Source organism: Poecile atricapillus, chromosome W (genome assembly GCF_030490865.1).
Source record: "Poecile atricapillus isolate bPoeAtr1 chromosome W, bPoeAtr1.hap1, whole genome shotgun sequence".
Lineage (NCBI taxonomy): Eukaryota > Metazoa > Chordata > Aves > Passeriformes > Paridae > Poecile > Poecile atricapillus.
In genome coordinates this window covers 9,950,876-9,962,876 of record NC_081288.1, presented here as the reverse complement: position 1 = coordinate 9,962,876, position 12,001 = coordinate 9,950,876, and positions in this window count along the sequence as shown.

Below are 12,001 nucleotides of genomic sequence, written 5' to 3'. Positions count from 1 at the left end.
GTGATGTGTCTCAAAACTGATATTCCAGCCACTGAACTATTAGACAAGGGGTGACATGGAAGACCTTGCCACTGTCATCTTGAAGCAGAATAAAGTCACCTAGGAGCACCAACCATGAGGAAGAATAATATTTATTCTTTGTACTAGATCTAGGAATGAATTTAGTAATTACGTATCCAACACAGACAGCACGGACACTGCCAAAGCGAGGCATCCTGACTGAAACAAATACATGCAGCTACAGCATCCAGGTACCTCTTATGTTAGGTATCCTTACATAGGAGTTTCATATAGGCTTTCTATATTTGCAGTCAGGCAGTGTTTGGATGTTCAAGTGTGACAGGAGCAAACCAGAAGAGATTATTTTCTGATTAATAATTTCCTTATAGAAAGATGAAATCTTAAAATCTGAGTTTTACAGTCTGAGTTCCTCTTTTTGGTTAACCCCTGTGAAAGGCGAGAGCAAGAGGATTGAGAAGAAACAAAACAAGGAGCATCAATTCCAAGGCAGGAATTACATGGAGCACACCAAGTAATTTCTGCTCAAATTGCCATGCCATAAACTAGCAGAATAACAGAGAATTTTATAGCTCCATGGACAGTGTGAGAATTGAGTGTATATTAAAGACACAAAAGAGATCAGACACTTAGTTAATAACAAGAATTTAATGCTGCCCCCAAATTAGTATTGTATTACTTTTACAAATATGAAGTGCTGAGGTGACAGTGGCAGCACCACAGCACGCTACCAATGAATAGTTAATAGAGATAAAAATTGATCTAAGGCTAAATTTAGGCATCTGATTTAATAAAATATAAAAATTCCATGGTTAGCCTAAAATAATCTGTGTGACTCCTTTCAAACTTCTTTAATATAAACTCTATGGTCCCGACCATCTTGTATGCCTTTGTTTCATTTGGGGTTTTTTATTATTATTGAATTTATCTTCTGTTCAGAGAACCTATGGTCTTGAAAGGGAAAATGAAGAATGGGTCCAGAAGAAAGAAATGAAATTCAAAGACAAAGTTGTCTTTGTTGTCTGCTGTGAAATGATGGATATTACTGGATTGCATAGCAGTGCTGCTAATGAGCTCTGTATAAAGTCCCCGTGTACTTATACCCACATGTTCACTTGAAAACATTAATATGAGCCCATTCAAGAGCCACCTAATTAGTGGCATGACAAGCACAAAGAAAATACAATTGTACAGCTTTTAGGGAGGGATACCCAAAGAAGTTTGTGCCTGCCTGGCTTGCTAACACTGCTGTCACTCACCTTTATAGCGTCTACCTCTGTCTTCCTGGTCACCTGAGGCTGTTTTGCAATCAAGAGGAAAAGCCAAAAAACTTTGAGGGTGAGATATAATTTCTTGTTTATGATTAGAGGCATTGCATTTTGGAGTTCCAGTGTTTTGTAAACTGAGTGCAGGATACACTAAATCTATTTGGCCAGATGCAACCCATCACCCATGAGTCTCTAATCTGCTTTGGCTTTTATATAAAGGTAGCAAAGAGCTGATATTTCTCTGAGAAAACTGTGTCTAGTTACATAAAGAAGGAAATAATAGTTTGGTTACTTTACACGTGTTAAAAAATCTGCTAAATAAAAAAGACTCAGAAGTATTGTGCTACTTATTTAAATCATATTCTTCATAGCCATTTTTTCATCCAACATCTTCTTCTGGTATTGTCATGGAGACCAAGCCTGTTAATGTCATGCAATCCTATAATATATACATGATGAATACTGCATTTCATAATTCATAAACCCAAGTTTATACAGTGTCACAATCCTCACCTCACAAAGCAGAATTGTATCTGTACCTTTGTTGTCAGCTTTGAACTTCAGACATTTACTGGGTATGTCACTGGCAAATCTGAGCAAAAAGATTCAGTGCTTAAGCTTACTTATGCATGTTCACTATGCATTTATTTAGTAAGGAAAAAACAATCCACTGCAGCAGGTTTATTTTGGTTGTGATAAAGAATACAGTCTGAGTAATCTCAGTGCACTGAACAGCAGTTTAATTGACAGCTACATAATCAGCCTAAAGTGTGCTTGCTAGGATGGGTCAAATTCCTTTGGGAATCCAAATGAGGTTTGGATGGCTCCTGCACTCAGTGTTTTTCTACTTTGCATCACAGAGCCTGACACCAATATTTTACATGAGGAGGAATATGACAGAAGCTCTTGCTGCCAGTGTCCATCTGTGGAATGTAACAGATTTATATTTTTAATTAAAGCAAAAAAATAGTTTTGAAAGTTCAGCAGTCACAAACACATGTATAGAAGATGTTGCTTTTGTGAGTAGACCCAGCAATTTCAATCAGAACAAACACAGTCTAATTCTAATAAGGGTGGGAAATACATGGATGAATAATGGGAACTTGAGCTCTGAGCATTAATAGTATGGCCTTGCATGTCTAGTTATGGTGATTTAAGATATTACTGCCCAGCTGTTCACTTGCATTTGCAAAGCAAACCACATTTACCCTTTACTGTGAATGTTGCTCATCCTTAACCAAAAGTCCACTCACATATTTAAAAACATCCTTTAGGGCTGACTGAGACAACGCCATATGATTTTGTTTATTAGGAATGCACTAATTCATGCCATTGACTTGACTCAGCTACAGGACTGGTATTCTCAGGAAAGAATCAGTGAGAATGAACCTTGGACAAAAAAAGCTTAAACCACTTAATTAAAAATAAGTGCAGAAGTAAGACTTTATTTAGATGTGCTAAGACATCACATAAATGTTGAGACTACATCCTTTTCAGTGATGCAGTAATGAAGTAATAGACTGCTTCATTTCCTCTTTTACCTGAGACACAGACAGCAGAGATAAAATCCAGAAACTCCTTTGCTACTCTACCATAAAATGAGAAGTTTCAAATTTCCTAGGATAGGACTTAAGGCAGAGTACCCTATAGAGCTTGAAATGCAGTCCAGCCATTGTTTTATGCCTAAATACCTGGTCTAGCTGAAGATGTCTCGGCTCATTGCAAGGAAGATTGGACTAGATGACCTTTAAAGATCCCTTACAATCCAAACCATTCTATGACTTTATGATTTTATGGCTATTGACTGTATGAAGTCGTGCTTTAGAAAGGTTAGGAAACAAACTCCTCTCTCCATGGAGAAACCAGGTATATTACTTAGAATGCACTGGATAAACCCAGATGAGCCAGACACAACCATACACTGTCTTTAATACTGCTTTTAATTCACTCAGCTGAAATATATTAAATGAGTAAAAGGGCATGAGGTGTAAGGAGAATAACAATGAGCATTCACATTTGCAGACACGTCTATCATTAAAAAATCACGGATCATTTTTTCTTATATTCGAACAATGTGACCAACATTGTAAAAGGCTTTATACAAACTGTGTAGGTTCTGTGGGCAGAATGAACCAAAAATCTGAGGAGATAATTAATAAGAGTGTAAACATGAAAAAAACCCACTGCTAATTCATTTCTGGAAAAGAGGTACGTATTCTAGGGGTGAATAGATATATAATATATAGTTCCCAGGCTCTTTTAAAACATTACTACTGTTCACAGATTCTGAATGCCATTGTTATATTTCTGCCTTGAGAATCTCATAAATCTTGTGCAATAATTCACACAGTATTTATCTTTTTGTAGTGACTTAGCTCAATTCAACCTCAGCCAAATATTGTTTTCAGCATTCTTTTAGTTACACACCAGAATATGTTTTCATTCTCCAAACAAATTAGGAATACTCATTCTCACTGCATAGTTAAATTGCAGGATTCTCAAGCTGCCAATGAGTAAAGAACCCCATTTGGGTTTATTTTATTGAAACCATTGGAAACCAGTACACCAGCACTGCCAGCTCATTGGCTGGTACTAGCATCTGGACTGTGATGGTTTCAACAACTGTCTTTTCCCTAAAGCCAGCTGAAGTTTTGTTGCACACTTTCACAAGTGGATTATTATCAAGAGTTTTGAGTGCTCAGACCACTTAAGGCTTTAAAAAGCTAGGTTTTAAAACCAAACTATTTAATATAGTTACCTAAAGGTAGAGGTATTTGTTTTTGCTGAATGAACTAGGATTATCAAAAATGAGATTAAGTAAGATCATATTGCCCATGCTGTGTTATGATCAAATTGAGAAAAATATACTCTACACAGCAACATCAGAGAGAATGTAAATTCATATGTGAATTGCCCTGGGTTATGGTGCACATTCCAAGTAACTTATTGCAGTGTCATAAAGATGGCTTTGCTGATAAGTTGAGTCCAATAAACTTAATTCTGTAAACAAATTTTAAGTAAAACTACTGTCAGAAATATGTGAAGTGCTTTTTCCCTCTCCTTCTCCTGGAAAGTCTGTTCTTTGGCAGGCAGCTATGTGCACTGTGCAATTCATGTGTCTGGAAGGACAGCTGAGAGGACAGCCTCCTGGCCAGCTGGCAAGGTGTCACTATGCACACAGATGCCAGGATGTTCCTCTGAGAGGGAGTAAATCAGACAACTGGCACCTGTGACACTGATGTCTGTTCGAACACCTCTCCCTTCATGTAACTTAAACTGTAGTGGAAGGGCATAGTTAGGATCTCTCTCCTTTGTTGTGGCCCTTTGCCTGTGGACCTTGCTCTTGAAGGCTGTGGAAATAGCACACTGAGGCAGTGTGGTCTGCAAAGTAGGGTCCTCCCATATGAAATTAACCATGACTAGGAATCCTCAGACAAATGAGATAAACAATGTCTTCCTAGGGAATGATCTAGTTGTATCATGGCAGCAATATTAAACAATAGGATTCATTTTTATCCTATGGGCTGTGATCTCTTTTCTTCTTTTATTAGAGTATACTTGAAGCTGTATCTATTGGAGGAGTGCCCTTTCTACCTTCATATGTAATTAACAGCACAATTGGAAATAAGGTTGTTTGTATCCATGGTCTGGTACAAAATGCATTATTACTGTATTTTTTGACTTCTTCCAACTTCAGCGACCTCTGTAAAGATGCATTATACTCAAGTGAAACAAATCCAAATATGCCTGTCCCCAAAGCCCTTCATATACTTCTAATACATAATAGCTAGAAGCTGGCAAATGAAAGACAGTGCCTGAGGGTTCTGCAGCTCAAACTAAGCCAGTTTCTTTATTCCACTTATGTGAGAAATCCTGATAATTATCACGTACTGGCTGAAAAGATTTGTGCAGGGCAAAAAGCCCCATGAGAGTGGCTGACAGCTTCAACCAAAGACTATGGCTTGAAATGAGAACTACCTACCACCTTTCATACCAACGATTAAGAATTTTAGATTAAATAAATTTTAATATGGACAAAATATATCAATAGCTACTTTAACATTTTAAGGGATCATTTAATTTCTGCAGAGACATACACAATTCATAACATCAGAAATCTAAAGCAGTTATAAGTGTTTGCCAAAAGTTCCAGCAGCTCCAGGGAACTTTCTCTGCACTTTCTTGTTAACCAGGGTAAGCTACTCTTGTAACACAAGTGCTGTGCTTCTCCTTCACCTGTGTTTCTACTCTGCTCTAGACATTAGGTATTTACAATTATGAGGTAAGGGAAAATGTGAACCCTCTTTAATTACAATCAAGTCACATTTTCCTTAGGCTGAGTACATGTGCAGGGAGGGTTACAAAAGATTTACTGATGTGTGTTAGCCACAGCACTCTTATAAGGATGAAAGAAAGAAAATTATTGTAAAAATTTCTCCTTACTGCAATCATGGTCGCAGGCTATAGCACAGGTTCAAACACAGGCTTGGCTCATCCCTTGACACAGTGGTGTTTTAATCATTATGTTATGGTTATACACACTCTGTCTGGCTTAATGAATATTCAGTCATTCATTTCAAAGACCTCCTGCTTAAAGCACAGGAAATTCAAATGTAAGATTCCTGCACAACAGGGAAATTGAGCTGAAGCCCAAATCCCTAAGCTCAGTGAGCTACTCATTGCTAGTCCTGGCAAAAGAGGGTACACTGACTCCAGGTCTGCCTGATGCATGGGACATTGTCAATGCATGATCCAATCCAACAAAAATACAGACAGCAATGAGAAATACTGATTATCTGCAGGCAATCTATCATAATTTTTATTTGTGAAACATTAAAGGCATAGGATTGGTGTGTCATCAACATCATTCTAGCTACAAATACAAAGCACAGCTTTGAGAGGTCCACTGTGGGGAAAGGCAACTCCATCCCAGCCAAACCAAACCAAACCAAACCAAACCAAACCAAACCAAACCAAACCAAACCAAACCAAACCAAACCAAACCAAACCAAACCAAACCAAACCAAACCAAACCAAACACATTCATAAAAATACCTGATATTCCTAGGGCACTCAGAATGGCCAGGTGACCCACAATAGATCTTTCAACATGCTTTGTCCTTCTGGATTCCTTAGGCAGTCTATACTTTTGCCTTGTTTAAAACTACCTTCACACTCCAAATGTCTTCCCAGGAACTTTATGAGTCTTGCTTCATTAACTATGACCCAACTGCAGCATACAAATGTTGGAAATATAAAATACCTAAACTGACTTTTCAGCCTTATTTCTTGTTTATTTGCCAATTTACTGTGATCCAAGTGTGCCCTAAGCAAGATCTTCTGTTTGTCTAACTTTGCTCCCCACCTCCGCCTCCACAAAACTCTATGTGAATTACATATTCCCTTGTCTCTGTCAATCAGACCATCCACAAGTTCTATCTTATTAACACTGAAGATTTTTTTTTTCATCTATTCTGTGATTTCAGGACTTTATCATTATAATTTTAAAAAAACGTTACCCTGAATTTATTCTTGGACATTGTAGATGTTTATCCCTTTCTTGGTATTGGTTAGAAAGTGAAACTCTTCTCCCTTGGTGATATTTATTCTCCTTTTCTCACTTCTCTCACTCTGCATGTGTATTTTTAGGAAACAATCATAACTGCCTTCATCTTTTTCTTTACTATGCTAAATAAACCATGCTCTCATACTGTCCTCCCTCATGGCAGTGCTTTCACCATATTGCTACTACTTGCAGATCTTTTTGACTCTCATTTGATGAGGCTTTCTCTATCCCTACCTTATTTTTATTCACCACTTACCTGTATCATTAAGGTTCAAGTGATAAGCTGCCACATCCTGCACCATAGCTCTGTCTCCCACCAGATGAACCTGCACAGACAGTCTAACATTAGTAGTTATTAGCAATAATTCTCTTTATTGTGGTAACATTTGCATTTGCCTTGAATATCTACATTAAACAGAAAGGAACAAAGTAAAGATGCATAGAAAATGAAGTTCTCAGTTCAATAACATGTACAAGAAGATCAGTCAGCAGGATTAGATTTACTAAGCACAGATAAAAGGCAGGAATAGAGAATACACTGATAATGTTTTGTTCTCCTTCCCACTCCACTCCAGTTCATCCTCTTCACCTAAACAATAATTTAAATTCCTGGTTTCTGGGAAGTAAGCCCTCAACATATTTGTGCTTTTTTTATATCTTTTTACATATATATATACATATATACACACACACACACACATATATATATATATATATATGTATATATGTATGTATGTATAAACCACTGGCTGCCTGTTTTAAGTGCTGCATGAAAGATTTCTGCCTCTTCCCTGTTCTTAAGACCCTTGAGTAAAATAAGGAGTGATGTCCAGCAGTCTATTTTCCCTTCAGCCTCTGAGCTGCAGAATGCACCATGTTCTTCTGCACTGTCCTAAAGACAGCCCCTAGGCTGATTTCAAAACCAAACCCACGTGTTGTGCAGTCAGTGATCCTGCAAATTGGGACTTCTGAAAAAAACAGGACACATCCTGTGACATGTATGAAACACATGGTTCCCATCATGCTGATGTATTCCCCTACATGGAGCAAGCATTCTATAAGCATGCAACTGTATGGATGGGCAAGGAGCTAAGAAAGTCCAGAAGATTCTCTTTGGAGAGCATCTAGGTGAAGCAATTAAGCCTTGATCATTTTTATCTTGTGATTTTCTCCCTCGTCAGCCTCTGTTGCGGCTCAGAATTTCCTGAAAAGTTGCAGCAGCATTTGGATCATGTAATTCTTGACTGTTTGCCTTCTGCCCACATGATTTGACAGTGTAACTGTGAAGTTGAACGCACTTGTTACATTCCTTTCTGAGGATTCTCAGCAAAGCTGTGAGCAGGACCAGAAACTCTGGGATTTCTCTGTGTTACCTTAAAACTACCCTGTAGTTGGTTTATATTTGTTTAACATTTAGAATCATATGAGTTAAAAACTACATTTCAACAAATAAATAGTGGAATTTTATTATCTGAAAAGAGATGGATGCTCTGTCCCGTTGCTTGCCAAGGCAAATTTCTGAATTACCAATAGAAGAGAATGTCAGGGATTTTTAAGCTCTGCAGTTGTTACATGAATACAGATTAATTGGTGCCTATAAGGCCTTCATGTAAACACACACTAATCTGTTAAAAAGAGAAATTGGAATGATCCTGCTCACTAATAGGAATTTCCTCAGGGACTTCAATAAGAGCTGGATTAGACAATGAATGCTTAGAGGGGTTCTTCTGTTAAATAGCGCAGCCTCCGTACTGGGGGAGTGATATTTTTCTAAATAGTAAATTTCTAATAGTAAAGCCAGTGCTTTGATAAAGTGGTTTGATAAAGCTTTCCTTTTCCTAGTAAATATCAAAAGATAATGAGATTGTGGGAGGGTTTTAGTTTTGGTTTTGTTTTTCCTTTTTGCCAGATTTTTAATCTATTATTTCTAGCCTACTACTATGCACTAGATGTGATGCCATCAGCAAGGTGTCTCTGCCCAGGCCTGACATCCTCCAAGGCTCAGGGTGTGCTCAGCCCCCCTCACAGGGGCTGGACCAGGGGACCTCCAGTGGTCCCTTCCAACATGAGTTATCCTGTGATCCCACCATGCACACATCGTTAAATTTTTACTCTGAAAAATGATGGAGTTGCTCTCGTCTACGCATGAACTCTGCAGTATCTGTGCATGGTGCATATCCAGAATGGGAATGGTAAACAAGGGGGAGAGGAGACCAATGAAGTTAATAAGATACCTTCCTTCCTTACAAATAAAAGGATTTTAGAGGAGGAGAATAATGCTTTGAAGTAGTATATTTGTTCTGTGACTTTGAAATTCTGTCCTGATTTCAGCTATGATAGAGTTAATTTTCTTCTTATTAGCTAATACAGTGCTGTGTTTTGGATGCAGTATGAAGAATAATGTTGGTAACACAGGGATGGTTTTACTTGTTGCTAAGTAGTGTTTATACTATGTCAAGAACATTTTAGCTTTGCATGTCCTGCCAGGAAGAAGGCTGGAGTGGCACAAGAGTTTTGGGGGAGAGACAGCCTGGATAGCTAACCACAGCTAACCAAAGGGATATTCCATATGGTGACAGGCTCAGTATATAATCCGGGGGGAAAGCTGGCAGAGATCACTGCTTGGGGACTGGCTGCTCTTCATTTGGTGAGTGGTGAGCAATTGTATTGTGCATAATTTACTTTGTGTATTACTATTATTATTATTATTATTATTATTATTATTATTACTTTCCTTTTTTTTCTGTATCATTAACCTGTCTTTATCTCAACCCATGAGTTTTCTTACTTTTACTCTTCTGATTCTCTCCTTCATTCTGCTGGAGGTGGGGCAAGTAGCTGTGTGGGTCTGAATTGCCATGTGGGATTAAACCATAAAAGGTTTTTTTGCAGTATTAGTTGTTTGTATCTCAAAATATTACTGCAAAGAAGATAATCATTGACTTATTATCTGTTTTAGAGGTGAGAGAACACAGATGCAGCAGATGTGTGTGACACAGCTCTGTGAGGATGATGTAACAAGGTGGGGACAGATCCAGGCCTACTCTCTAGACAGCAAATGGGCCTGCAGTATCCTAACCCAGCCCAAAAGTCCAGCAAAATATTAGCTGTCTATTCTTTCTCTAGTGACACCTTTCTCTATTTACAGATCCAGGGTTTAAAGTATGTGCAGAATGTCTTTGCACCATGTAAAGAAATGGCCATGTGCTTAGTGACAGTTTCACTGCTAATGCAATGTTACACACATTCAAATGCCATTATGTACAATTTGAAACAATGGATATTTCAGAGAAGTTAACCCTGACAACTATACTTTGTCAAAAGAAGTCTAAGTGACTCATAAAATCACTGTACTGACCACAAATGAAATAAGGAAACCTGACCACTGTATGGACAAAGAGAACAGCGGGTACTTGTCCTGTTCTGTTACATTTTCCTGTTTGCTGTGAGATCAAGTTCAGAAAAAAAAAATAAAAAATGCCTGCCTTTTATTTAATCCATTTACTGAAGCATTTTGCACAGAGCTTTTGCTATCTGAAAAGCTTTAACATTATTTTCCAGGCACAATCTTTCTGGTGGCCTGGCTGGTTGGATATATTTAGCCCTGAACAGAAACTAAGAAGTAAATAATGATGCTATCTGACTTTGAGAGAACAGATTGTTGAAGTTTAGTGATGAGCAGAGCACCTGAAGCTCTTATGTCAGTTCAGACAGTAGTCAGAAAAATCTACAGACAGACACCGTTCAAATAAAAATATTTGGTGTTGAAAAGAGAAGCTTTGGATCTCTACTGCAAATGAGGAAAGAGCAGAATAAAAAGAAGGGCTCTTCTTTGTCCAGTGTTAGTATCTATAGAAATAGGACTGTTCCCTACCACAATGTAGGGTAAGTACCACTACTTTAAGCATGTATAAACTCACCTGCCTGAAAGGCACCCTGCCATAATTGATATTTAAAGCTCTAAGACATGAAGCTATTCCTCTTTTTCTTTTTATACATTAGATTAGAAAAGGTAAAATCTATTTGTAGATACTGCAGTGTTGAGAAACTCCTCTGTATGTCAGCTTTGCTACTGCTAAACTTCATTAATATTAGTTTTTAGACAAAGCAGTTTCCAGAATATTTCACTCTCAAAGAAAAAAACAAACCCAGAATTTTGAGGTATTCTCATCCAGAGGATAAAAGTTAAATTTAGCAAGTCTTTCCATTTTAGGTATGAAACATTGGAAGATGAACTGGGCCTTTGTGATGTACAGATTCCAGGTCTAAAGTGCACTTTACTCCCTAGCTTCTCCTGCTCATGTGACAGAGAACAGATGACTTAACTGGAGGTCTATTTATAAGAATATGGTGTTGTTTTGAGCTTTGCTCAAGGAATGGAGTTTTTGGATAAGAATCTGTGGAGGTCCAGTGCTGAGAGTGGAAGAGCAAATTAGAGGATGTTGAAGGTGCTTGGGAAGAAATCTGTAGTGGGAAGAAAAAAAAATAAAGAAGGGAAAAAAAACCCCAGGAAATTCATTGAAGCTAGACTAAAGAAAATACTTTTGAAACCTAATGGATAAGGCCAGCCTGTCAGCTGATGCTGTGGCACGTGCATGGAGCAGTCTTGGGGTTAAGCCAGGGTAATGTCAGCAGTTATGATAAAATGGCTGAAATACAGCATGGGAAGGACTTGACTTCCTGAACTTGGTGATGAGAATAACTTCACCAGAAGGAAGAAGATTAGTACACACACACACACACACACACACACACACACACATGCACTCTATGTACACACAGCTGTTTTTATGTTTTATTCATATTTTTTTTATTTTAGGAAACATAACTATCTGTGCTCTGGGGGTGACCTGGAAAAAGTGCTCAGTCTGAAAGTATCAGAACCGTGGAAAAGTTCATATCTTTTTCCTGATCCTTTTCTAGCTTTCTGTGGTTTTCACTTTTGCATATTCTTAGCATCCCAATAAAATAGTATTTCCAGGTTTCCATTCCTCTAAAGTTTGTTTACCCCAAAATCAAGTTTTTTCTGAAATATTTCAATCCTGGATTATTCACTTATATTCTGTATTCATTAATTGCAATAATAAATAGAAGGAAGCAAAACGATAGTGACTAAGCAATACACAATGGTTTTGAATTATAGCAGCAG